General features: G+C 48.0%; 1 protein-coding gene across 6 annotated transcripts in view; it reads left to right on the top strand.

The window, feature by feature from the left end:
• The window catches only part of LOC137377198 (F-actin-monooxygenase mical2-like), a 324,020-nt gene that overhangs the window by 49,047 nt on the left and 248,697 nt on the right, over positions 1-26,276 (top strand). The window contains exon 1 of one of the 6 annotated variants that reach the window (XM_068046686.1): positions 9,459-9,511. The exons of 4 other annotated variants lie outside the window; for them this stretch is intronic. The gene's annotated coding sequence lies outside the window, so the exon portion shown is untranslated. Of the gene's footprint in view, positions 1-9,458; positions 9,512-14,203; positions 14,257-26,276 lie in introns of those variants that run through there. One more of the 6 variants, XM_068046685.1, reaches the window with a different exon arrangement.

Raw genomic sequence — 26,276 nt, 5'->3', positions numbered from 1 at the left:
TTGCTCCCATGAAGCACCTTGGGACATTTTATAAAGTTGAAAGCGCTATATAAATATAAGTTGTTGTCGGTGTCACATTTACTTCCTGTCATAAAGATGTCACACTTCAGTCATCATGCAGGTCTAGTCACTATGAGCAATGCCACAGGAGATTTATTTGCACATGTATTCAACTGAATGGATAGACTAATTGGATGGCAGTGACCTTTAGAATAACTATTTTGGGACACAATGAAGTCGGGAGTGCCTTGGGTTGGGCAAAGGATAATTATCTCTTTCTGAATGACTGTACAGGTGAATATCCTCTGGAGATATTGTTGTGCTGACTTGCTGGGAATATTTATTGCTTTAGTTCTGGTTGAAAAGAAACCATCAGCACACTCTTGTTTCCAAATCTTGTTTAACACACCGAGGGCATATCACAGGAAATGCAGCTTTGTGTCCAAATGACTCTTGATAATGTTCATGCTTATTCCCACAAAAGCTTAAGAAGCCAACACTGAGGCTTCAATTAGCTAATGTATACTTAGTGTATATAATCTCCTCGACTGGTTTGGACCACCCAAGGGGCATTTGAGAGGAAATTTCCAGGCAGGCTTGACGGACCAGCTTGTCTTTTCCTGCTTTTCCTCGTTTTTTCATGTTCATAGTTAATGGGCATCCTGGGTGAGCTGTATACAGGTGCCAATTTGGCTGAACCGGGAGCATAAGGCCATTATAGAGCTAGCACAGACATGAAGGGCTGAGTGGCCACCTTCTGTGCTGTATCATTCTGATTCTATGGTTCTAATGTAGATCTAAGTCCCAACCTAGGAGTGCAATGCATTAGTGTCAGCCATGGCTCAGTTAGTAGCACCCTTAGCTTTGAATCAGAGCGCCATGAGTTTTGATACCACCTTAGAGACTTGAGTACAAATTATAGGCTAACACACCCAGTGCAGTGCTGAGGGAATGCTGCACTGTCCGAGTATTTCCATCTCAGGTGGATGTAAAAGATCCCTTGGTACTATTTGAAGAAGGGCAGGGGAGCTCTCTTTGGTGTCCTGGCCAATGTTTATCTGACAATAAACATCACTGAAAAAAGATGAACTGGTCATTATCACATTGCTCTTTGTGGGATCTTGCTTTGCACGCATTGGCTGCCATGTTTCCAACATTACAACAGTGAGTGCACTTCAAAAGCAGCCCATTGGCTGTAAAGTGCTTTGGGACTCATGAGGCACTATAGAAATACAAGACTTTTTCTTTTTGTTAATCTAGGTTGATAACTTCAGTTGGCACAGTGCCACGGTGTTTTCATCAGGCGTTAGGCTTGGTTGGTATAAAAGATCCTATGGTATTGTTCATACATCCAGGCTTGGGCTGATAGGTATCAAGTAACATTCGTGCCACACAAGTGCCAGGCAATGACCATCTCCAACAAGAGAGAATCTAACCATCTCCCCTGGACATTCAATGACATTACCATCGCTGAATCCCCCACTATCAACATCCTAGGGGCTACCATTGACCAGAAACTGAACTGGAGTACCCATATAAATACCATGGCTACAAGAGCTCCGATTTTCTTCTCCCCACTGTTGGCGGCTGTGCCTTCAGCTGCCTAGGCCCCAAGATGTGGGATTCCTGCCCAAAACCTCTCCACCTCTCTTGCCTCCTTTAAGATACTCGTTAAACCCTATCTCACTTGTCCTACTATCTCCTTATGCAGCTCTGATAACAATGCTGTGAAGCACCTCGTGACATTTTACGTTGTTAAAGGTGCTCTTTAAATGCAAGTTGTTATCATGTTACTGTACAAACGTTTAATGGCTTCGCATCCTAGCCCACTCTTCACTATTTTAGGCCAAGCTTATTTAAAATAATGGTATGCACTTGAGAAGCCATCGTCTTCAATTGAAGCGACGTTAGAGTGTGAGGAGGTAATGGAACCAGATGTAATTCACTGCCCATTTTAAATTCCTACATTCTTCGCTTATACTGTATATTTTATTTTATGTGATTATTCTTCAAATAGCAAAACTTCCAGCAGTTTGGAAGCAGGGAAGCTGAGCTGGTTGGAATGGAGGGGGTCTCTTTCGAGTACAGCAGGAAGACATTAAACTGAGTTGCCACAGCGCCACTGGCAGGATGGTGTAATTACAGTGTGACGTGTTTACATATGTGGTTTACATTATAAATGTGGACATTGGAATTTATAATGGATAAGCTGACACAAAAAGTATGACACGGAAAGTTTTGCAGGAAACGTGCTGATGTAAGAATTTGAATACATTTTAGACAAGGAGTTTGTGTAACGTTTAAGCCAATTGTAAAGTCTCATTGACAATGAATGGTTGCACTTCTATCAGATTCTACTCCCTGGTGCTTGACGGAGGCACAGATCTATTTAAATTAAATAAAACATAAAAACGGAAAATACTGGAAACGCTCAGCAGGTCTGGCAGCATCTGTGGAAAGAGAAACAGAGTTAATGTTTCAGGTCTGTGACCCCAGTGCTGATGAAAGGTCGCAGACCTAAAACATTGGGCTGAATTAAATCAGCAGCTGGCAAAGAAAGTGGCAGCCCGTGCTAAAGGGCTGGCCGTGATTCCGATCACTGCGACTCATTTAACTAGCTAAGGTGGGCCACGGCTTCCTGTGCGCAGACATTGACGCCATTTTTTAAGGGCTGTTGGTCCTACCGGCACATTTAAATATTTAAAGAAAGATTTAATGAAATTAAATAAATACATCCTTTGCCCCTCTCCCACTGGCCCCCATTAACAATTAAATTATTTGCCCTCCCCCTCTCCCCCCAAAAAACACTTACCTTTACCATCTGACCTTCTCCCCCAAACTGCATAAACTTTAAACCACAACCCTTCCCACCATCCCCTGCACTCAATGACGTTAATTTGACCCCATTTCCCCCCCCCCCCCCCCCAAAAACCCCGCACTAATAAATGCACCTCCTCCCCCTCCCCACCAGTGTTGTGCCTTGTTTCCCCGGATGGGGATCTGAAGGCGCGGGAGTACTGGCCGCCAGGCTGAAGATCACAGCGGGACAACAGGGGGGTGAGGTAAGTTTGTTTAAATTAATTATTTTAATTGATTTAAATATTCAAATTGTGGTCCCGTCGCCCAGCGGTGGGGAGGTCACCATGGTGTCTCGCAACCGCGGCGAGGATCGGGCCGGGCCTCATGGGGGCCGATCGCCACGGTGACCGACGTCGAGGGCTCCTTAAAATCCAGCTCGTTAACTCTGTTTCTCTCTCCACAGATGCCGCCTGACCTGCTGAGTATTTCCAGCATTTTCTGCTTTTATCTCAGATTTCCAGCATCCGCGGGAGTTTACTTTTAAATTAAACAGCTTTTCGGCAATGTTACGATAGTTGAACGAGGATTGTGACGTGGTTGCACCAGTTCTTTTCAGGGAAGGAGGGAAGTTTTTGCAAAGTTATTGAAGGGGATGAATCATCCTGCAAACAGAATGGGGAGGGAGCACTGACTGTCGTGAGCGGTGGAAATACCCTCAGGTGAAAGGGCGGATCTCAAACAATCACGGCAAAGCAATTAACTCTCTCCAAGTCGGGTTCCTGCGGGAAGGAGGGCTGATCAGGGTATCTGGGTGAATAAAAGGGATATCTGGGAGGAAACTTTGCTTTGTTCAGGCTTGACAATGAACAGCTTAAACAAGAGTCCTGGAGTGAACTTCATTCGATGGATCGTTTAAGTGAGGCAGTCAGTACCAAAGGAGAAATTTCTCTCTCTTACCCCCAGCTGAAGATTTACTGCTGCTGGGAGAATTGACAGACATATCGAGGGTGGAGGCAGGAGTTGATCCTCAGTCCAAGTGACAGAAAATATTTCAACTTCTCGAAAAGAACTGATTCAGAACAGCTGCCAAGGTGTGGCAGAAATATGGATGCTGATTTTGTTGTTTTTACAGTCTGAAGTTATTTTATTATTGAAGATCCACTGGAATTTAAGCGTTTATATCTCGCTTTTCAATCCAATGCAAAAGGATGTCAACATGTCATCTGAAAACGGAGAATTGGATAAATACTTGAAAAGGAACAATTTGCAGGGCTTTGGGGAAAGAACAGGGACTCATTGGCATAGCTCTTAGAGCCAGCACAGGCAAGATGGGCTGAATGGCCTCCTCCTGTGCTGTATGATTTATGATAGCTGCTGCCTTCAATTTTCCCCTTGTAGAATTTTATAGCGGCAAGGTTATGCACATTGCTAACATTTATAGCATTTACAAGGGCAACTCGTTTGACAGTGAACTTGTTCCAAGAATTGAATGCACCTGTGTAACTGTGTCACACACTTCAGCGTCTCCCTGGCAGTGAGTAGGGGGTTTTGGTAGCCAGGCAGGAATGCACAGAAGTTATCTAACATTCCCTAGGGCTGTTGACAGGAGAAATCTGGAACCACCCCCTCTCCCCCACTGCCCCCTCCCCCCTCTCCCCCAACCAAAAACAAAAAGCTGTCCACAGGTCAACTAAAATCTTCAAGACTGAGGTAGACAAATTTTTGTTGGACGTGGGTATCAAATGATACGGAGCAAAAACGGGCAAATGGGTTGAGGTGCAGACCAGCCATGAGCTCATTGAATTGCGGAACAAGCTTGAGGGGCTGAATGGCCTCTTGTTCCTATTTTGTGAACAAAGTGACTGGCACGATTGTCTGCGTAACCACAGCGACTACACTTCAAAAGTACTTCATTGACTGAAGGGCTTTGGGATGTCCGTGAAGATTTAAAATGCTGCAGCATTTGGAATTCTCTACCCCAGAGAGTTGTGGATGCTTAGTCGTTGAGTATATTCAAGACAGAGATCGATAGATTTTTTAATACTAAGGGAATGGAGGGATAGTGGGGTAGTGAAGGTAAGTGGATTTGAGATTGAACGTCAGCCATGATCGAATTGAATGGCGGAGCAGGCTCAAGGGGCCGAATGGTCATCTGTTCCTAGTTCCTACGTTGTATTTGCAAGCTCTTCCTTATTTGGCAGGATTCAGCAAAAGAGGGAAAAAGCAAGCAGCAAGGAATGGCTCTCCATATCATTTCACAGGAAGCACTGATTTAAGAACAGATTAGGAACAAATCATTGGGGACTGCTCATTAACATGAGCATTTCCAAAAAAAAACCTCTTTATCTAAACGGAAAGATTTTGATTGTATTTAATGAGCTCCTAAAGAGACACAATCAGTTCTCTCTGACTGAATCATTATGCAAACTTTAAATCATCACCTGCGCGCGTACAAAATCCTACAACTTTGACTTCCCCTGCAGTCACCTGCATTACCCCATTCCCTGCCCATTCCTTGGCTTACTTTCACTTCCTATGATTACATTTAAGGCACTATATTAAATACAAGTCGTGTTAAATGAACTGTGAAGTATCTTCTGTCCTATCTGTATCTACAACAGGACAATAAGTGCTAGAATATTTTATCTCTTTATTTAGAAGTTAAAATGGTGTTGATGTGGGTCAGCGACTGACCTTTCACCTCCGCCAGCTCTGTTGCACAACACAGGAACAGGAAGAGGCCATTCAGCCCCTCAAACCTATTCCGTCATTCAGTTAGATCAAGACTGATCTGTATCTGAGCCCCATTTACCTATTGTTGATCCATATCCCTTCATTCCCCTTACCCAACAAAAATCGATCAATCTCAGTTTTGACATTTTCTTTTGACCTCCAGCCTTGACAGTTTTTTTGGGGAAGAGAGTTCCAGATTTCCACTCCCTTTTGTGTGAAGAAGTGCTTCCTGACATCACCCCTGAACGGCCTGGCTCGAATTTTAAGGTTCTGCCGCCTTGTTCTGGAGTCCCCGCACCAGAGAAAATAGTTTATTTCTCTGCCAACTCCTTTAATCATTTTAAGTACTTCAATTAAATCTCCCTTTATTTTTTTTATACTCGAGGGAATACAAGCCTGGTCTGTGCAACCTGTCCTCATAATTTAACCCTTTCAGCCCCAGTTTCATTCTGGTGAATCTGCACTGCATCCCCGCCAAGGCCAATATATCTTTCCTGAAGACCGTCCGACTGAGTGGGCTAGTATTGAAGCTAGGCTAACACTACACTGATACCAAAATCCTAGCTAGGTGGAATAACATTCAGAGCAACCCCCTTCCATCTCCCTCACTCTATCAAGTGATAAAAAGAAAGACTTACATTTATATAGCACCTTTCAGAACCTCAGGATGTGTCAAAGCACTTAACAGCCTATGAAGTACTTTCCAAAGTGTAATCGCTGTTGTAGTACTGGAGTGTTTGTTTCAGAAGGCCCCACCTGTCCTGCAGACCTCATATCTGTGGTACAATGTTTTTGAAGTTCAGGCCCTATATCTTGGCTGAGAACGCTCTGCTATTTTGCTGTCATAATAACAGCATGCCAGATACTTCAAAGGCAGGCTGCAGATCGGGGGTGGGGGAACTCTTTGAAATGTCCAGCTTAACCACAAAAGATCTGAAATATTTCTGCGGACACTGCAAGTTTATAAAAGGGTGTCCCTGCTATGATGTCTGGCTGTGAGCAAACAACTGCAATGTCGGGTCTTATGATGCAGTATTTATCTAATAATTGCCAGATTAGGTGTCACATATTTGGTCTCTTAAGAGTTCCAAAAAATAATACCGAGGCACTGTGCTGTTTCTGTATTTAATCATTGCAGATGTTTTAAAAAAAAACTTCCTGATCATATCATCAAATCAGACGGTGCAGAAGGCAGCCATTCGAACCATTGTTTCTACTTAGTCCCACTCCCTCCTCTGTTCTTTCCCCTGGTTATGCAAATTCTTCCTTTTTCAAGTATTTCTCCAATTTCCTTTTGAAAGTTACTATTGAATCTGCTTCCACCGCCCTTTCAGGCAACACATTCCAGATCACAACAACTCACTGCATTAAAAAAAAATCCTCATCTTCCCTCTGGGCTATTTGCCAGTTACCTTAAATCTTTGTCCCTCTGGTTACTGACCCTCCTGCCACTGGAAACAGTTTCTCCTTATTTACTCTATTACAACACTTCAAGATTTTGAACACCTCAATTAAATCTCCCCTTAACCTTCTCTGCTCTAAGGAGAACAATCCCAGCTTCTCCAATCTCTCCACAATAACACAAGTCTCTCATCCCTGCTACCATTTTAGTAAATCACCTCCGCACCCTCTCCAAGGCCTCTCAGTTTCCCTCATTCCATTTGAAATCAGATCTTCCCGTGTACTGTGTACCCATTCCTTCATTGTCACTGGGTCAAAATCCTGGACGTTCCTCCCTTGCCTGTGCCGTAATGACGGTAACAGCACTGTGGATGTTCCTTCACTACACGGACGGCTGTTCAAGAAGGCAGCTCACCACCTCAAGGGCAATTAGGGATGGGCAATAAATGCTGTCCTAGCCAGCAACGCCCACATTGCATGAATGAATTTTTAAAAATTCTTATCTCACATTAACTGATGCTGTCATTAATTCATATATCGTCATTGATTGGTTGTGTGGCTTGACCACATCTATTACTCATCCATTATAGTCTTCTTGGTGATAGCACTCCCACTTTGGTATTACTGGGCTACATGTTAATCACTCACTCTTGGATGACAGCTCAACCACTGAAGAGGGCATGAGAATCAACAATATAGTCACATGTAGGAGGTCGAGACATTCTTTTCTGAAGAATGACAATGAACCAGGTGTGTACTTGCAACACTCTGGCAACTTTGACGTCAGCCTTCAAATTAGCAGCTTTATTGAATTCAGTTCCACTGACAGCCATGGTGGGATTTAAGCTCGTACACTCCAGGTTACAATCCCAATCGCATAACCACAAGACTATTCTACCTCGCATCAACACTCTGTTGTCCCCGTGTTAAAGAAAGAATGATGAACTTGCATTTCTGTAGCGCCTTTCACAATCTCAGGATGTCCCAGTGCACTTTACAACCAATGAAGTACTTTTTGAAGTGTAATCGCTGTTGTAATGTAGGAAATGCGCAGCCAATTTGTGCACAGCAAGATCCCAATAAACTGCAATAAGATAAATGGCCAGTTAATCAGTTTTACTGACGTTGGTTAAAGAATAAACATTGGGCAGAAGACTGGGGAGAGTTCCCCTGTTCTTTGAAGTAATGGCCATGAAATCTTTCACATGCCATGTGGCATTGAGCCCAGGGTGATGGGCAACCTCAACTCTCTTCCTGTCTGGAATGAGGTTGGGCCCTGATTTGGGGTTTAATGCACTAAGTTGAAACCACTTCACAATGATCAGTGGGTAGCACTCTTGCACCTGAGCCAGAAAGTTGTGGGTTCAAATCCCAGTCCAGAGACTTGAGCCCATAATCCAGGCGGACACTCAGTAGGGGTGCTGTCTTCTGGTATGAAATGTTAAACTGAGGCCCCATCTGCTGTCCCAGGTGGATGTAAAAGATCCCATGGCCAGTATTTCGTAGAATAGCAGGGGAGTTCTCCCCAATGTCCTCGTCAATATTTATCCCTCAATCAACAACACTAAAAACAGATTATCTGGTCAATATTCGCATTGCTAGTTGTGGGATCTTGCTGTGTGCAAATCGGCTGCCGTATTTCCTACATTACAACAGCGACTACACTTCAAAAGCACGTCATTGGCTGTAAAGTGTCCTATGCTCATCAAAAATGCTGTAGAAATGCAATAATATAAAAGCAAAATACTGCAGATGCTAGAAATCTGAAATAAAAACAGAAAGTGCTGGAAATACTCAGCAGGTCAGGCAGCATCTGTAGAGAGAGAAGCAGAGTTAACGTTTCAGGTCTGTGAACTTTCATTGGAACTGGAAAAGGTTAGAAAAGAACTAGGTTTTCACAAGTGAAGGGAGTGAGGGCGGGGTGTTGGGGGGGGGGGGGGGGGGGGGAAGAACACAAAAGGGAAGGTATGTGATAGGGCAGAGAGCAGGAGAGATTAAATAACAAAGCTGTCATGGGACAAAGACAAAGAGTGTGTTCCGAAGAAGGGTCACTGACCCGAAACGTTAACTCTGCTTCTCTTTCCACAGATGCTGCCAGACCTGCTGAGTGGTTCCAGCATTTCTTGTTTTTATTTCAAAGAGTGTGTTAATGCTTGTGGTGAAAGACAAAGCATTAGTCCAGAGAGAGTGTTAATAGCAGAATAATACAATGCTATAGAAATGCAATTTTTTTTTCTTACAATATAATTCTCTCTTGGGAAAGGGCTCAAAACCAACAAAGGCAGAAAATTGAACCATCCTGAACCAAACAAAACCTCTGGAATACCATTTATACGCCCCCTAATGGCTCTGCCAGACTTTTCCATCAGATTGCCAGCACCTGCCCACCTCTGTTTGATTATTGGAAGTTTAGGCACACCCACTTAGCCCTGGAGCATGTGCAATGACTTAGAGGAAAGGAGATGTACAATATGGCCCTTTGCACTCTGAAAAGCTGTAGAGCACGGTGCATCGTCCTCCCAGGGAGAAAGGGATTGTCCTCATCCTTGGTGAACTGTGGACAAGGAGGAAGTTAAAGGTATTGATAGACAAGCTGGGGCAGAGCTATAAGAGAATTAAGGGATAGCCAATATCCAGTGTAAGCATTCTTTTTAAAGAGACTCTGTTGTACCTCTTTGCATCATTCTAAGATTTGAGACTGCGTGTTCTTGCTGGCAAAATGTCTGGTTATTTATTTTTGAGGGAAGATGTTTTGACAGTAAGGCAGCAACAAAGAGTTTGCCTCTGGCTGTGAGCTGTGGTTACAGAAGGTGTTTATCAAACTGCTCTTTAAAAGCAATGATTCGCGATATCCTGTGCTTGAAGTCGGATGTGGGTTTGCAGCTGTAATCTACCCCATACACTGTATTTCTGGGTGGCAGCTCTCTTGTACATCCTAAGCGACGTGTTTTGTAGCGAGCAATTCAAAGGAAAAAGTCAGGCTGGAAAAGATCAGCACAAACCTTCTGCCCTCAATGGCTGCAGGAGTGTAAGAAAGAAAAAAACTTTCATTTATATAGCACCTTTCACAACCTCGGGGTGTTACAGAGTGCTTTACAGCCAATGAAGTACTTCTGAAGTGTAGTCACTGTTGGAAACGCAACAGCCAATTTGCGCACAGCTAGATCCCACAACCAGCAATGAGATATTGACCAGAATATCTATTTTAATGATCATTAAGGGATAAATATTGACCAGGACTCCCCTGCTATTCTTCAGTTAGTGCCATGGGATCTTTTACATCCTGAGAGGGTAGGCGGGGCCTTAGTTTAACATCTGAAAGACGGCACCTCCAACAGTGCAGCACTCCCTCAGTACTGCACTGGAGTGTTAGCCTGGATTGTGGGTTCTTGACTGTCGAGTGAATCCTGAACCCATGACCTTATGACTCAGAGGTGAGAGTGCAACCCACCAAACCAAGCCTGATGCCTGAGCTTTCATGTTCCAGTCCAAAGTCAAATGTAACTGTACCTAATAACTTTCTCCCCTTTCTTCCACGCCCCCCTTTTCTTGACGTGATGATTAGAGCTATTCAGGTGTCATCTGCCATCCAGCACTTCTTCCCAGTAACTGATCTTCATGCCCATGATGGTCAACAGGCTGTTTGACTGTGGTGGGCATCCCCATAGGTTCTTCAAAAGGAGTCTCTAGACAATGTTTAGGAGTGAGAATCCTGGCTGCTTTGCTTGTTTTGTTTTCTCCCCCACCCACCAGCCCCTAGCCCAGGGGGTTTCTCTGATGGTCTGCTTGGCTCAGTACCATGGTTTACCCAGAGGCCTGGGGGAAGGGCACTATTTCTGGGCAAGACTAATAGATGTCCTGAACAGAGAGAATAGGAGCACATGAATAGCGGGACATGAAAAGACCAACGTCCATCTAATTCACCTTAAACCATCCTGGCAGTCGCATGATCCAATGATAGAGTCATACAGCACAGAAACAGGCTCTTCGGTCCATCGTGTCTGTGCCGGCCATCAAGCACCTAACTATTCTAATCCCATTTTACAGCACTTGGCCCGTAGCCTTGGATGCTATGGCGTTTCAAGTGCTCCAGATTCCAACCACCCTCTGGGTGAAAATTCTTTTCCTCAAATCCCCATTAAACCTCCTGCCTCTTACATTAAATCTATGCCCCCTGGTTATTGACCCCTCCACTAAGGGAAAAAGTTTATTCCTATCGATCCTATCCAATGCCCCTCATAATTTTGTACACCTCAATCTGGTCCCCCCTCAGCCTTCTCTGCTCCAAGGAAAACAACCCTAGCCTATCCAGTCTCTCTTCATACTGAAATGCTCCAGCCCAGGCAACATCCTGGTGAATCTCCTCTGCACTCACTCCAGTGCAATCACATCCTTCTTACAGTGTGGTGCCCAGAACTGTACACAGTTCTCCAGCTGTGGCCTAACTAGTGTTTTATACAACTCCATCATAACCTCCCTGCTCTTATATTCTATGCCTCGGCTAATAAAGGCAAGTATCCCATATGCCTTCCTAATCACCTTATCTACCTGTGCTGCTGCCTTCAGTGATCTATGGACAAGTACACCAAGGTCCCTCTGACCCTCTGTACTTCCTAGGGTCCTACCACCCATTGTATATTCCCTTACCTTGTTAGTCCTCCCAAAATGCCTCATCTCACACTTCTCAGGATTAAATTCCATTTGCCACTGCTCCGCCCATCTAAATCGTCCTGTAATCTAAGGCTTTCCTCCTCACTATTTATGGCACCAATTTTCGTGTCATCTGCGAGCTTACTGATCATATCTCCTATATTCATGTCTAAATCATTAATGTACATTAGAAACATCAAGGGTCCCAGCACCGATCCCTGCGGTACACCACTGGTCACAGGCTTCCACTCGCAAGAACAACCCTCGACCATCACCCTCTGCCTCCTGTCACTAAGCCAATTTTGGATCTAATTTGCCAAATTGCCCTGGATCCCATGGGCTCTTACCTTCTTAACCAATCTCCCATGCGGGACCTTATCAAAATGATAATGGAGTTATTGACCAATCACAGTGATCGATCTCTATCAATCAGTCCACAACCAACACAGACATGAGGTGAGGAAAACCCCAGTGGTGGAGAACTTTGGCATCTATAGCTCCAAAGTCATGTCAAGATCTCTGCGCTCCTCCAATTCCGGCCTCTTGAGCATCCCCGATTTTAATCGTTGCACCATTGGCAGTCGTGTCTTCAGCTGCCTGGGCCCCAAGCTCTGGAATTCCCTCCCTAAACCTCTACCTCAGTACCTCTCTCTCTCTCCTCCTTTTCAGGTTCTGGTTAAAACCTACCTCTTTGACCAAGCTTTTGGTCACCTTTCTTAATATATCCTTGTGTGGCTCAGTGTCAAATTTTGTTTGATGATGTTCCTGTGAAGCACCTTGGAATGTTTTACGAAGTTAAAGGTGCTATATAAATGCAAGTTGGTATTGTTGATGCTACCACATGCCGATGCTGAAATTACTTATATTTGATATTCCAAAATATGACTTTCTGAAAGAAATCTGATTTTCATTTGGATGAATCTTTCAGGAACTGTCTACTTGCAGTATTGATGAATATTGCTCAGTTTAGATGAAAACATGCAGCATGGTTGGTTTAGTCACTTTGTTTTGATATACTATATTTAGTGCAATAAACCCATGTTGACAATATGCCAATTGAGTTTTATTTGCACTGGCGTTAGACAGGCCAGCGTCTCCAGTCTCAGGCTATGGTTATCACCTTGGTAATGATTTGCTCCCTCTGGTTTGTTTGTTTACACAAATTACAGCTGGAATGCCCACAGTCCATTAAAAGAGTAACCGCTATCTATATCTGTCCCTGGGAGATTACGACGTTTGCTTTGATCCCCACGTCCAGCCCAGTTGGTAATTTAAATTGCTGGGGAGATTCTATAATTGGTAACAACACAAATCGACTGCGGTTTACAAATTGCTGCTACTGGCTTTGGTCTTGCTCCCTGTCTCTCTCCCTCGCTCCCTCGTGCGCTGTCTCCCTCACGTACTCTCTCTCCCTTTCCGTTGTGCCCCTATCGAGACTGGCTCCTGGTACATGGGCTTGGTGCAGCTGGTAAAGTAAAGTAAACTCACCAGATTATCTAAAACCAGCGACTGTGTAAACGTGTTGGTGTATTGGATCTTTTCCTGGGGCTGACCATTTGTTCCTTTCTTCATTCTTGCTGTCAAGGCAAGCTTTTATTACTGATCCCTAGTCGCCCTGAGAAGTTTTGATACAACTGAGTGTCTTGCTTAGCCACTTCAGAGGGCAGTTATGAGGCACCCATGTTAGTGTGGGACTGGAATCACATGTAGGTCCAGACCGGGTAAGGACAGCAGGTTTCCTTCCACAAGGGGCATTCATGAACCAGTTGGATTTTTCCGACAATCCAACGCTTTTATTGAGAGAACCATTTTATTTCCAGATTTTGTAAACTAAATTCAAACTCTGTAAGCAATAGGTGATAAGCAAATGAAGTGTAAATTTGTCATTGGCTTTTCATTTGCTGGTTGCAGTTAATTACATTCTGCCGACAAATATACCTAACCTAACATCAATTACTGTCCAACTATATTCATATGTAAATTACTGCATAATATTTCCATCCTGCTGTGTGTGCAATTAGTTGAAACTCTATTTCGTGTTTGGCGTTTAATGTTTTTAATTTTAACTCCGTTTAGTGACGTGTTAAAACTCAAATGTGATATTGTTTCTGTGCTGAGTGTGATGTTTGAGAGGAGGAGGTGGTTTTCTGTTCTTGCTGCATGGCTTTGGATCAAGCCCCTGGGTAGAATGAGGCTCTCAGCAGTCTTGTAGGAAGCAACGACTACCAGTTGCATTTAGATAGCACCTTTAAAATAGAAAAACGTCGCAAGGCACTTCACAGGAGCGTAAGTCAGACAAAAATTGACATCAGGCTGAAGAAGGGAAAAAGAACTTGCATTTTTATAGTTCCTTACACAGCCTCAGGATGCCCCAAAGCACTTTAGTGTCATCGATGTACTTTTGAAGTGTAGACACTGTTGTACTGTAAGAAATGTGGGAGCCTATTTGTGTGCACAGCAAGATCCCGCAAACCGAACTGTGTTAATGACCAGATGATCTGTTTTTAGATTTTGATCGATGGGTATATATCTGGGAGAGCTCCCCTGCTCTTCTGCCAGGAAGGCCTTACAGAAGGAGAGAAGAAGAGGCAGAGAGGTTTACGGAGGGAATCCTGAGTTTAGCATCGAGCCGATGATGGGGTGAAGGGAGAGGAGGATGCAGAAGTGTTCAGAGTGAGAGGAACAACAACAATAACTGATATTTATAAAGCACCATTAACATCATAAAACATCCCATTGCACTTTACGGGAGCATTATCGATTAAAATGTGACACCGAGCCACATAAGGAGATATTGGGTCAGATGACCAAAAACTTGGTCAAAGAGTTTTGTTTGAAGGAGCGTCTTAAAGGAGGAAAGTGAGGTGAAGAGGTTTAGGGAGGGTATTCCAGAGCTTGGGGCCAAGGCATCTGAAGGCACAACCACCAATAGTGGAGCGATTAAAATCAGGGATGCACAAGAGGCCAGAATTAGAGGAGCGCAGAGATCTTGGGTTGTGGGGCTGGAGGAGATTAGAGATAGGGAAGTGTAAGGCCATGGAGAGAATTAAAAACAAGGTTGAGAATTTTAAAATTAAGACGTTGCTTGACCGGGAGTCAGTGTAGGTCAGCGAGCACAGGGGTGATAGGGGGACGGGACTTTGTGTGAGTTAAGACACAGGCAGCAGAGTTTTGGATGACCTCAAGTTTATGGAGGATAGAATGTGGGAGACCAGGCAGGAGTGTGTTGGAATAGTCAAGTCTAGGGGTAACAAAGGTCTTAATGAGGGTTTCAGCAGCAGATGAGCTGAGACAGGGGTGAAGTCAGGTGATGTTACAGAGGTGGAAATAGGCGGTCTTAGTGATGGCATGAATATGAGGTCAAATGTGACATCAGGGTTGTGAACAGAATGGCTTAACCTCAGACTGTTGCCAAGGAGAGGGATGGAGTCAGTAGCTCGGGAATGGAGTTTGGAGCGGGGACTGAAAACAATAGCTTAAGTCTTCCCAATATTTAATTGGAGGAAATTTCTGCTCATCCAGTACTGGAGGTTGGATAAACAGTCTGATAATTTAGAGACAATGGAGGAGTTGAAAGAAGTGATTTAGAGCTGGGTGTCATCAGCGTATGTGTGAAAACTAACGCTGTGCTTTCGGATGATGATGCTGAGAAATAGGAGGGGGCCGAGGATAGATTCTTGGGGGAGACGAGAGGTAATGGTGCAGGAGCAGGAAGGAAGCTGTTACACGGAACAGCGAATCCAGTGGGGTGGGAGGGGGGTGTAGTGCTGGAAGAGAGCCATAGGGCCAGGGATCAGGACCCATCAGACGGAGCATGATGTTGGGGGTCGGTGAGCGGAAAAGCGATCTGTCAAACTTTGTTTCAAAAAAGGGAAACGGAAAACCAGTGGTTGCAGGAGGGCTAAAATCCAAAGGTCCAGGAAGCCAGTACATTTGGCATCTGATTAATAGGAACTGGGACAGTGACACTGAGCGAGGACTGAGACTGGTCAGTGTGTGGGGGAAATGAATAGCCCAGGAAGCTGTATGCATTGTACATGTGGGCAGTGACAACGTGTCTGTTACACTGCTTCCGATCGGTGGCTCGGGAGATGCCAGATTTGTTGATGCGCAGACAGGTTACATCAACCGTGATAGAGTCAGTGCTGAAATACAGTGTTTGGTTTCGAGCAGAAAGACCAATTTGAATTCCAAGTTGGGTGAGGCAGAGAGGGGGTAAAGGTTGAGCTGGCTGGATGCTCAATGGAAGGGAAGAGTGAAGAGGAACTGTGATCTAGATGTTGGCTAATCTGATAGCACTCTGACCTCTGGGTCAGAAGATTACTGGTTTAAAGTCCCACTCCATCGAAATGAGCACAAATTCCAGGCTGATGCTCCCTGTGAGGCACTGAGGGAGTGCTACACTGTCAGAGGCGCCATCTTTCAGATGAGACGTTAAACTGAGGCCCCCGTCAGCCCTCTCGGGAGAGCGCAAAAGATCCCATGGGCAATATTCGAGCAGTGGGGGAGTTCTCCCCAGTGTCCTGGCCAATAGTTAACACTCAACAAACATCACTAAAAAAAAAAATAACCAGGTTATCTATCACATTGCTGTTTGTGGGAGCTTGCTGTGCACAGATTGACTGCTGCATTTCCTACATTACAACAGTGACTATGCCTCAAAAGTACTCCATTGACTGTAAAGTACTTTGGGATGTCCTGAGGTTGTGAAAGACGCTATAGAAATGCAAGTCTTTCATTTATCCCTGTGTCAGCAACCTGGAGGATTAACTTAGTAGGGGCTGATCATCTGGCAGTATTAGGGTTGAGTAACGGGGTTCTCCCCAGTGACCTGGCAGTATTAGGGTTGAGTAACTGGGTTTCCCCCAGTGTCCTGGCACTATTAGGGTTGAGTAGCGGGGTTCTCCCCAGTGACCTGGCAGTATTAGGGTTGAGTAACTGGGTTTCCCCCAGTGTCCTGGCACTATTAGGGTTGAGTAGCGGGGGTTCTCCCCAGTGTCCTGGCACTATTAGGGTTGAGTAGCGGGGGTTCCCCCCAGTGTCCTGGCACTATTAGGGTTGAGTAACTGGGTTTCCCCCAGTGTCCTGGCACTATTAGGGTTGAGTAGCGGGGTTCTCCCCAGTGACCTGGCACTATTAGGGTTGAGTAACTGGGTTTCCCCCAGTGTCCTGGCACTATTAGGGTTGAGTAACTGGGTTTCCCACAGTGTCCTGGAACTATTAGGGTTGAGTAGCGGGGTTCTCCCCAGTGACCTGGCACTATTAGGGTTGAGTAGCGGGGGTTCCCCCCAGTGTCCTGGCACTATTAGGGTTGAGTAACTGGGTTTCCCCCAGTGTCCTGGCACTATTAGGGTTGAGTAGCGGGGTTCTCCCCAGTGACCTGGCACTATTAGGGTTGAGTAACTGGGTTCTCCCCAGTGTCCTGGCACTATTAGGGTTGAGTAGCGGGGGTTCTCCCCAGTGTCCTGGCACTATTAGGGTTGAGTAGCGGGGTTCTCCCCAGTGACCTGGCACTATTAGGGTTGAGTAACTGGGTTTCCCCCAGTGTCCTGGCACTATTAGGGTTGAGTAACTGGGTTTCCCCCAGTGTCCTGGCACTATTAGGGTTGAGTAGCGGGGGTTCTCCCCAGTGTCCTGGCACTATTAGGGTTGAGTAGCAGGGGTTCTCCCCAGTGTCCTGGCACTATTAGGGTTGAGTAGCGGGGGTTCCCCCCAGTGTCCTGGCACTATTAGGGTTGAGTAACTGGGTTTCCCCCAGTGTCCTGGCACTATTAGGGTTGAGTAGCGGGGTTCTCCCCAGTGACCTGGCACTATTAGGGTTGAGTAGCGGGGGTTCTCCCCAGTGTCCTGGCACTATTAGGGTTGAGTAGCAGGGGTTCTCCCCAGTGTCCTGGCACTATTAGGGTTGAGTAGCGGGGGTTCCCCCCAGTGTCCTGGCACTATTAGGGTTGAGTAACTGGGTTTCCCCCAGTGTCCTGGCACTATTAGGGTTGAGTAGCGGGGTTCTCCCCAGTGACCTGGCACTATTAGGGTTGAGTAGCGGGGGTTCCCCCCAGTGTCCTGGCACTATTAGGGTTGAGTAGCGGGGTTCTCCCCAGTGACCTGGCACTATTAGGGTTGAGTAGCGGGGGTTCCCCCCAGTGTCCTGGTACTATTAGGGTTGAGTAGCGGGGTTCTCCTCAGTGACCTGGCACTATTAGGATTGAGTAGCGGGGTTCCCCCCAGTGTCCTGGCACTATTAGGGTTGAGTAGCGGGGTTCTCCCCAGTGACCTGGCACTATTAGGGTTGAGTAGCGGGGTTTCCCCCAGTGTCCTGGCACTATGAGGTTGAGAAGCGGAGTTCTCCCCAGTGTCTTGGCACTATAAAGTTTGTGTAGCGGGGTTCTCCCCAGTGTCCTGGCACTATTAAGGTTGTGTAGCGGGGTTCTGCCCAGTGTCCTGGCACTATTAGGATTGAGTAATGGGGTTCTCCCCAGTGTCCTGGCACTATTAAGGTTGTGTAGCGAGGTTCTCCCCAGTGTTTTGGCACTATTAGGGTTGAGTAACAGGGTTCCCCCCAGTGTCCTGGCTCTATTAGGGTTGAGTAGCGGAGTTCTCCCCAGTGTCTTGGCACTATTAGGATTGAGTAACGGGGTTCTCCCCAGTGTCCTGGCACTATTAAGGTTGTGTAGCGGGGTTCTCCCCAGTGTCCTGGCACTATTAGGGTTGAGTAGCGGGGTTCTCCCCAGTGTCCTGGTAGTATTAGGGTTGAGTAGCGGGGTTCTCCCCAGTGTCCTGGCACTATTAGGATTGAGTAGCGGGTTTCTCCCCAGTGTCCTGGCACTATTAGGATTGAGTAGCGGGGTTCTCTCCAGTGTCCTGGCACTATTAGGGTTGAGTAACAGGGTTCTCCCCAGTGTCCTGGCACTATTGGGGTTGGGTCGCGGGGTTCTCCCCAGTGTCCTAGCACTATTAGGATTGTGTAGTGGGGTTCTCCCCAGTGTCCTTGCACTATTAGGATTGAGTAACGGGGTTCTCCCCAGTGTCCTGGCACTATAAGGGTTGAGTAGCGGGGTTCTCCCCAGTGTCCTGGCACTATTGGGGTTGGGTAGCGGGGTTCTCCCCAGTGTCCTGGCACTATTGGGGTTGGGTCGCGGGGTTCTCCCCAGTGTCCTAGCACTATTAGGGTTGAGTAACGGGGTTCTCCCCAGTGTCCTGGCACTATTAGGGTTGAGTAGCGAGGTTCTCCCCAGTGTCCTGGCACTATTAGGGTTGAGGAGCGGGGTTCTCCCCAGTGTCCTGGTAGTATTAGGGTTGAGTAGCGGGGTTCTCCCCAGTGTCCTGGCACTATTAGGGTTGAGCAACGGGGGTTCTCCCCAGTGTCCTGGTAGTATTAGGGTTGAGTAGCAGGGTTCTCCCCAGTGTCCTGGCACTATTAGGGTTGAGTAGCGGGGTTCCCCCCAGTGTCCTGGCACTATTAGGGTTGAGTAGCGGGGTTCCCCCCAGTGTCCTGGCACTATTAGGATTGAGTAGCGGGGTTCTCCCCAGTGTCCTGGCACTATTAGGGTTGAGTAACAGGGTTCCCCCCAGTGTCCTGGCACTATTAGGGTTGAGTAGCGGGTTTCTCCCCAGTGTCCTGGCACTATTAGGATTGAGTAGCGGGGTTCTCTCCAGTGTCCTGGCACTATTAGGATTGAGTAGCGGGGTTCTCCCCAGTGTCCTGGCACTATTAGGGTTGTGTAGCGGGGTTCTCCCCAGTGTCCTGGCACTATTAGGATTGAGTAACAGGGTTCTCCCCAGTGTCCTTGCACTATTAAGGTTGTGTAGCGGGGTTCTCCCCAGTGTCCTGGCACTATTGGGGTTGGGTAGCGGGGTTCTCCCCAGTGTCCTGGCACTATTGGGGTTGGGTCGCGGGGTTCTCCCCAGTGTCCTAGCACTATTAGGGTTGAGTAACGGGGTTCTCCCCAGTGTCCTGGCACTATTAGGGTTGAGTAGCGGGGTTCTCCCCAGTGTCCTGGCAGTATTAGTGTTGAGTAGCGGGGTTCTCCCCAGTGTCCTGGCACTATTAGGGTTGAGTAGCGGGGGTTCTCCCCAGTGTCCTGGTAGTATTAGGGTTGAGTAGCGGGGTTCTCCCCAGTGTCCTGGCACTGTTAGGGTTGAGTAGCGGGGGTTCTCCCCAGTGTCCTGGCACTATTTATTAGGGTTGAGTAACGGGGATTCTCCCCAGTGTCCTGGTAGTATTAGGGTTGAGTAGCGGGGTTCTCCCCAGTGTCCTGGCACTATTAGGGTTGAGTAGCGGGGGTTCTCCCCAGTGTCCTGGCACTATTAGGGTTGAGTAGCAGGGTTCTCCCCAGTGTCCTGGCACTATTAGGGTTGAGTAGCGGAGTTCTCCCCAGTGTCCTTGCACTATTGAGGTTGTGTAGCGGGGTTCTCCCCAGTGTCCTGGCACTATTAAGGTTGTGTAGCGGGGTTCCCCCCAGTGTCCTGGCACTATTAGGATTGAGTAGCGGGGTTCCCCCCAGTGTCCTGGCACTATTAGGATTGAGTAACGGGGTTCTCCCCAGTGTCCTGGCACTATTAGGGTTGAGTAGCGGGTTTCTCCCCAGTGTCCTGGCACTATTAGGATTGAGTAGCGGGGTTCTCTCCGGTGTCCTGGCACTATTAGGATTGAGTAGCGGGGTTCTCCCCAGTGTCCTGGCACTATTAGGGTTGTGTAGCGGGGTTCTCCCCAGTGTCCTGGCACTATTAGGATTGAGTAACAGGGTTCTCCCCAGTGTCCTTGCACTATTAAGGTTGTGTAGCGGGGTTCTCCCCAGTGTCCTGGCACTATTGAGGTTGGGTAGCGGGGTTCTCCCCAGTGTCCTGGCACTATTGGGGTTGGGTCGCGGGGTTCTCCCCAGTGTCCTAGCACTATTAGGGTTGAGTAACGGGGTTCTCCCCAGTGTCCTGGCACTATTAGGGTTGAGTAGCGAGGTTCTCCCCAGTGTCCTGGCACTATTAGGGTTGAGGAGCGGGGTTCTCCCCAGTGTCCTGGTAGTATTAGGGTTGAGTAGCGGGGTTCTCCCCAGTGTCCTGGCACTATTAGGGTTGAGCAACGGGGGTTCTCCCCAGTGTCCTGGTAGTATTAGGGTTGAGTAGCAGGGTTCTCCCCAGTGTCCTGGCACTATTAGGGTTGAGTAGCGGGGTTCCCCCCAGTGTCCTGGCACTATTAGGGTTGAGTAGCGGGGTTCCCCCCAGTGTCCTGGCACTATTAGGATTGAGTAGCGGGGTTCTCCCCAGTGTCCTGGCACTATTAGGGTTGAGTAACAGGGTTCCCCCCAGTGTCCTGGCACTATTAGGGTTGAGTAGCGGGTTTCTCCCCAGTGTCCTGGCACTATTAGGATTGAGTAGCGGGGTTCTCTCCAGTGTCCTGGCACTATTAGGATTGAGTAGCGGGGTTCTCCCCAGTGTCCTGGCACTATTAGGGTTGTGTAGCGGGGTTCTCCCCAGTGTCCTGGCACTATTAGGATTGAGTAACAGGGTTCTCCCCAGTGTCCTTGCACTATTAAGGTTGTGTAGCGGGGTTCTCCCCAGTGTCCTGGCACTATTGGGGTTGGGTAGCGGGGTTCTCCCCAGTGTCCTGGCACTATTGGGGTTGGGTCGCGGGGTTCTCCCCAGTGTCCTAGCACTATTAGGGTTGAGTAACGGGGTTCTCCCCAGTGTCCTGGCACTATTAGGGTTGAGTAGCGGGGTTCTCCCCAGTGTCCTGGCAGTATTAGTGTTGAGTAGCGGGGTTCTCCCCAGTGTCCTGGCACTATTAGGGTTGAGTAGCGGGGGTTCTCCCCAGTGTCCTGGTAGTATTAGGGTTGAGTAGCGGGGTTCTCCCCAGTGTCCTGGCACTGTTAGGGTTGAGTAGCGGGGGTTCTCCCCAGTGTCCTGGCACTATTTATTAGGGTTGAGTAACGGGGATTCTCCCCAGTGTCCTGGTAGTATTAGGGTTGAGTAGCGGGGTTCTCCCCAGTGTCCTGGCACTATTAGGGTTGAGTAGCGGGGGTTCTCCCCAGTGTCCTGGCACTATTAGGGTTGAGTAGCAGGGTTCTCCCCAGTGTCCTGGCACTATTAGGGTTGAGTAGCGGAGTTCTCCCCAGTGTCCTTGCACTATTGAGGTTGTGTAGCGGGGTTCTCCCCAGTGTCCTGGCACTATTAAGGTTGTGTAGCGGGGTTCCCCCCAGTGTCCTGGCACTATTAGGATTGAGTAGCGGGGTTCCCCCCAGTGTCCTGGCACTATTAGGATTGAGTAACGGGGTTCTCCCCAGTGTCCTGGCACTATTAGGGTTGAGTAGCGGGTTTCTCCCCAGTGTCCTGGCACTATTAGGATTGAGTAGCGGGGTTCTCTCCGGTGTCCTGGCACTATTAGGATTGAGTAGCGGGGTTCTCCCCAGTGTCCTGGCACTATTAGGGTTGTGTAGCGGGGTTCTCCCCAGTGTCCTGGCACTATTAGGATTGAGTAACAGGGTTCTCCCCAGTGTCCTTGCACTATTAAGGTTGTGTAGCGGGGTTCTCCCCAGTGTCCTGGCACTATTGAGGTTGGGTAGCGGGGTTCTCCCCAGTGTCCTGGCACTATTGGGGTTGGGTCGCGGGGTTCTCCCCAGTGTCCTAGCACTATTAGGGTTGAGTAACGGGGTTCTCCCCAGTGTCCTGGCACTATTAGGGTTGAGTAGCGGGGTTCTCCCCAGTGTCCTGGTAGTATTAGGGTTGAGTAGCGGGGTTCTCCCCAGTGTCCTGGCACTATTAGGGTTGAGTAGCGGGGGTTCTCCCCAGTGTCCTGGCACTATTTATTAGGGTTGAGTAACGGGGATTCTCCCCAGTGTCCTGGTAGTATTAGGGTTGAGTAGCGGGGTTCTCCCCAGTGTCCTGGCACTATTAGGGTTGAGTAGCGGGGGTTCTCCCCAGTGTCCTGGCACTATTAGGGTTGAGTAGCAGGGTTCTCCCCAGTGTCCTGGCAGTATTAGGGTTGAGTAGCGGAGTTCTCCCCAGTGTCCTTGCACTATTGAGGTTGTGTAGCGGGGTTCTCCCCAGTGTCCTGGCACTATTAAGGTTGTGTAGCGGGGTTCCCCCCAGTGTCCTGGCACTATTAGGATTGAGTAGCGGGGTTCCCCCCAGTGTCCTGGCACTATTAGGATTGAGTAACGGGGTTCTCCCCAGTGTCCTGGCACTATTAGGATTGAGTAGCGGGGTTCTCCCCAGTGTCCTGGCACTATTAGGGTTGAGTAACGGGGTTCTCCCCAGTGTCCTGGCACTATTAGGATTGAGTAGCGGGGTTCTCCCCAGTGTCCTGGCACTATTAGGGTTGAGTAACGGGGTTCCCCCCAGTGTCCTGGCACTATTAGGATTGAGCAGCGGGGTTCTCCCCAGTGTCCTGGCACTATTAGGGTTGAGTAACGGGGTTCTCCCCAGTGTCCTGGCACTATTAGGATTGAGTAGCAGGGTTCTCCCCAGTGTCCTGGCACTATTAGGGTTGAGTAATGGGGTTCTCCCCAGTGTCCTGGCACTATTAGGATTGAGTAACGGGGTTCTCCCCAGTGTCCTGGCACTATTAGGGTTGAGTAACTGGGTTCTCCCCAGTGTCCTGGCACTATTAGGATTGAGTAGCGGGGTTCTCCCCAGTGTCCTGGCACTATTAGGGTTGAGTAACGGGGTTCTCCCCAGTGTCCTGGCACTATTAGGATTGAGTAGCGGGGGTTCTCCCCAGTGTCCTGGCACTATTAGGGTTGAGTAACTGGGTTCTCCCCAGTGTCCTGGCACTATTAGGATTGAGTAACGGGGTTCTCCCCAGTGTCCTGGCACTATTAGGGTTGAGTAACTGGGTTCTCCCCAGTGTCCTGCCACTATTAGGATTGAGTAATGGGGTTCTCCCCAGTGTCCTGGCACTATTAGGATTGAGTAGCGGGGTTCTCCCCAGTGTCCTGGCACTATTAGGGTTGAGTAACTGGGTTCTCCCCAGTGTCCTGGCACTATTAGGATTGAGTAACGGGGTTCTCCCCAGTGTCCTGGCACTATTAGGATTGAGTAGCGGGGTTCTCCCCAGTGTCCTGGCACTATTAGGGTTGAGTAACTGGGTTCTCCCCAGTGTCCTGGCACTATTAGGATTGAGTAACGGGGTTCTCCCCAGTGTCCTGGCACTATTAGGATTGAGTAGCGGGGTTCTCCCCAGTGTCCTGGCACTATTAGGATTGAGTAGCGGGGTTCTCCCCAGTGTCCTGGTAGTATTAGGGTTGAGTAGCGGGGTTCTCCCCAGTGTCCTGGCACTATTAGGGTTGAGTAGCGGGGGTTCTCCCCAGTGTCCTGGCACTATTTATTAGGGTTGAGTAACGGGGATTCTCCCCAGTGTCCTGGTAGTATTAGGGTTGAGTAGCGGGGTTCTCCCCAGTGTCCTGGCACTATTAGGGTTGAGTAGCGGGGGTTCTCCCCAGTGTCCTGGCACTATTAAGGTTGAGTAGCAGGGTTCTCCCCAGTGTCCTGGCAGTATTAAGGTTGTGTAGCGGGGTTCCCCCCAGTGTCCTGGCACTATTAGGATTGAGTAGCGGGGTTCCCCCCAGTGTCCTGGCACTATTAGGATTGAGTAACGGGGTTCTCCCCAGTGTCCTGGCACTATTAGGATTGAGTAGCGGGGTTCTCCCCAGTGTCCTGGCACTATTAGGGTTGAGTAACGGGGTTCTCCCCAGTGTCCTGGCACTATTAGGATTGAGTAGCGGGGTTCTCCCCAGTGTCCTGGCACTATTAGGGTTGAGTAACGGGGTTCCCCCCAGTGTCCTGGCACTATTAGGATTGAGCAGCGGGGTTCTCCCCAGTGTCCTGGCACTATTAGGGTTGAGTAACGGGGTTCTCCCCAGTGTCCTGGCACTATTAGGATTGAGTAGCAGGGTTCTCCCCAGTGTCCTGGCACTATTAGGGTTGAGTAATGGGGTTCTCCCCAGTGTCCTGGCACTATTAGGATTGAGTAACGGGGTTCTCCCCAGTGTCCTGGCACTATTAGGGTTGAGTAACGGGGTTCTCCCCAGTGTCCTGGCACTATTAGGATTGAGTAGCGGGGTTCTCCCCAGTGTCCTGGCACTATTAGGGTTGAGTAACGGGGTTCTCCCCAGTGTCCTGGCACTATTAGGATTGAGTAGCGGGGGTTCTCCCCAGTGTCCTGGCACTATTAGGGTTGAGTAACTGGGTTCTCCCCAGTGTCCTGGCACTATTAGGATTGAGTAACGGGGTTCTCCCCAGTGTCCTGGCACTATTAGGGTTGAGTAACTGGGTTCTCCCCAGTGTCCTGCCACTATTAGGATTGAGTAATGGGGTTCTCCCCAGTGTCCTGGCACTATTAGGGTTGAGTAACTGGGTTCTCCCCAGTGTCCTGGCACTATTAGGATTGAGTAACGGGGTTCTCCCCAGTGTCCTGGCACTATTAGGATTGAGTAGCGGGGTTCTCCCCAGTGTCCTGGCACTATTAGGGTTGAGTAACTGGGTTCTCCCCAGTGTCCTGGCACTATTAGGGTTGAGTAACTGGGTTCTCCCCAGTGTCCTGCCACTATTAGGATTGAGTAATGGGGTTCTCCCCAGTGTCCTGGCACTATTAGGATTGAGTAGCGGGGTTCTCCCCAGTGTCCTGGCACTATTAGGGTTGAGTAACTGGGTTCTCCCCAGTGTCCTGGCACTATTAGGATTGAGTAACGGGGTTCTCCCCAGTGTCCTGGCACTATTAGGATTGAGTAGCGGGGTTCTCCCCAGTGTCCTGGCACTATTAGGATTGAGTAGCGGTGTTCTCCCCAGTGTCCTGGCACTATTAGGGTTGAGTAACGGGGTTAGCCCCAGTGTCCTGGCCAACGTTACTCACTCAAACAGCAAAAGGAGGATGACTCCTCTCATTGGCTGTTTGTGGCACATTAGCTGTCGTGGTTTCTGATGCATCACTTCAAATAAAAACATAATGTTACATCCTTTGGGATGTCCCGAGGATGTGATGAGGTCCTATAGAAAAGCAAGTCCACTCCTTCTAACTTGAACTGGTTAAATATTGAACAGTAAGTGCTGACATTGTGGTGAACAATCAACAACTTTGTACTCGTTCGTTCATCGAGCACAGATATCACTCGATTTACAGACACAAACCCTGAACTAAAGGGTCAGTCCCTTCTTTTACTTCTGAACTGATGTCTCCAAGTTTCTGCCTGACAAGAACCTGGAGTCTGAGCATTTGAAAGCAACTATAGGCACTTCTCCTGCTGTGAATTATACGTGCCTGGTTTGAAATGACTGCTTCCGACCGTGAGCTATAATTATACCTTCTAATTGCACGCTCTGAGGGAGGACAAACATTGCACAATGTTTGTGTGACAAGTTATTCCACCAAGATCTCTTAAGATAAGCCCTGCCTTTTTTTCTCAGCCCTTTTTTCTTTAGTGAAATTTTCTCCCCCTTCCTGAAGGTGTTGACCTCCCTTGTGGATGTTTTCTTTCTGTTCTTGTCCCTGGCTGGATGGTAATGTCAGATGTGGGCATCCCATTCTATATCAAATTCAGATTGCCCCAAACTCACAGTATGACCAGTGAATAACACATCTATTAAATTGTCAAATGTCTGACCCATATGACATCTGAAGTAGGGCTGTGTCAATGTTCGTGAGATGACGTGGGATCCCACAGATCATTGCTGCTTCCATGTGTTGTATCAGGGATTTATGGTGTATG

Source organism: Heterodontus francisci, chromosome 14 (genome assembly GCF_036365525.1).
Source record: "Heterodontus francisci isolate sHetFra1 chromosome 14, sHetFra1.hap1, whole genome shotgun sequence".
Lineage (NCBI taxonomy): Eukaryota > Metazoa > Chordata > Chondrichthyes > Heterodontiformes > Heterodontidae > Heterodontus > Heterodontus francisci.
This window is presented reverse-complemented; position numbering and strand designations above follow the sequence as displayed.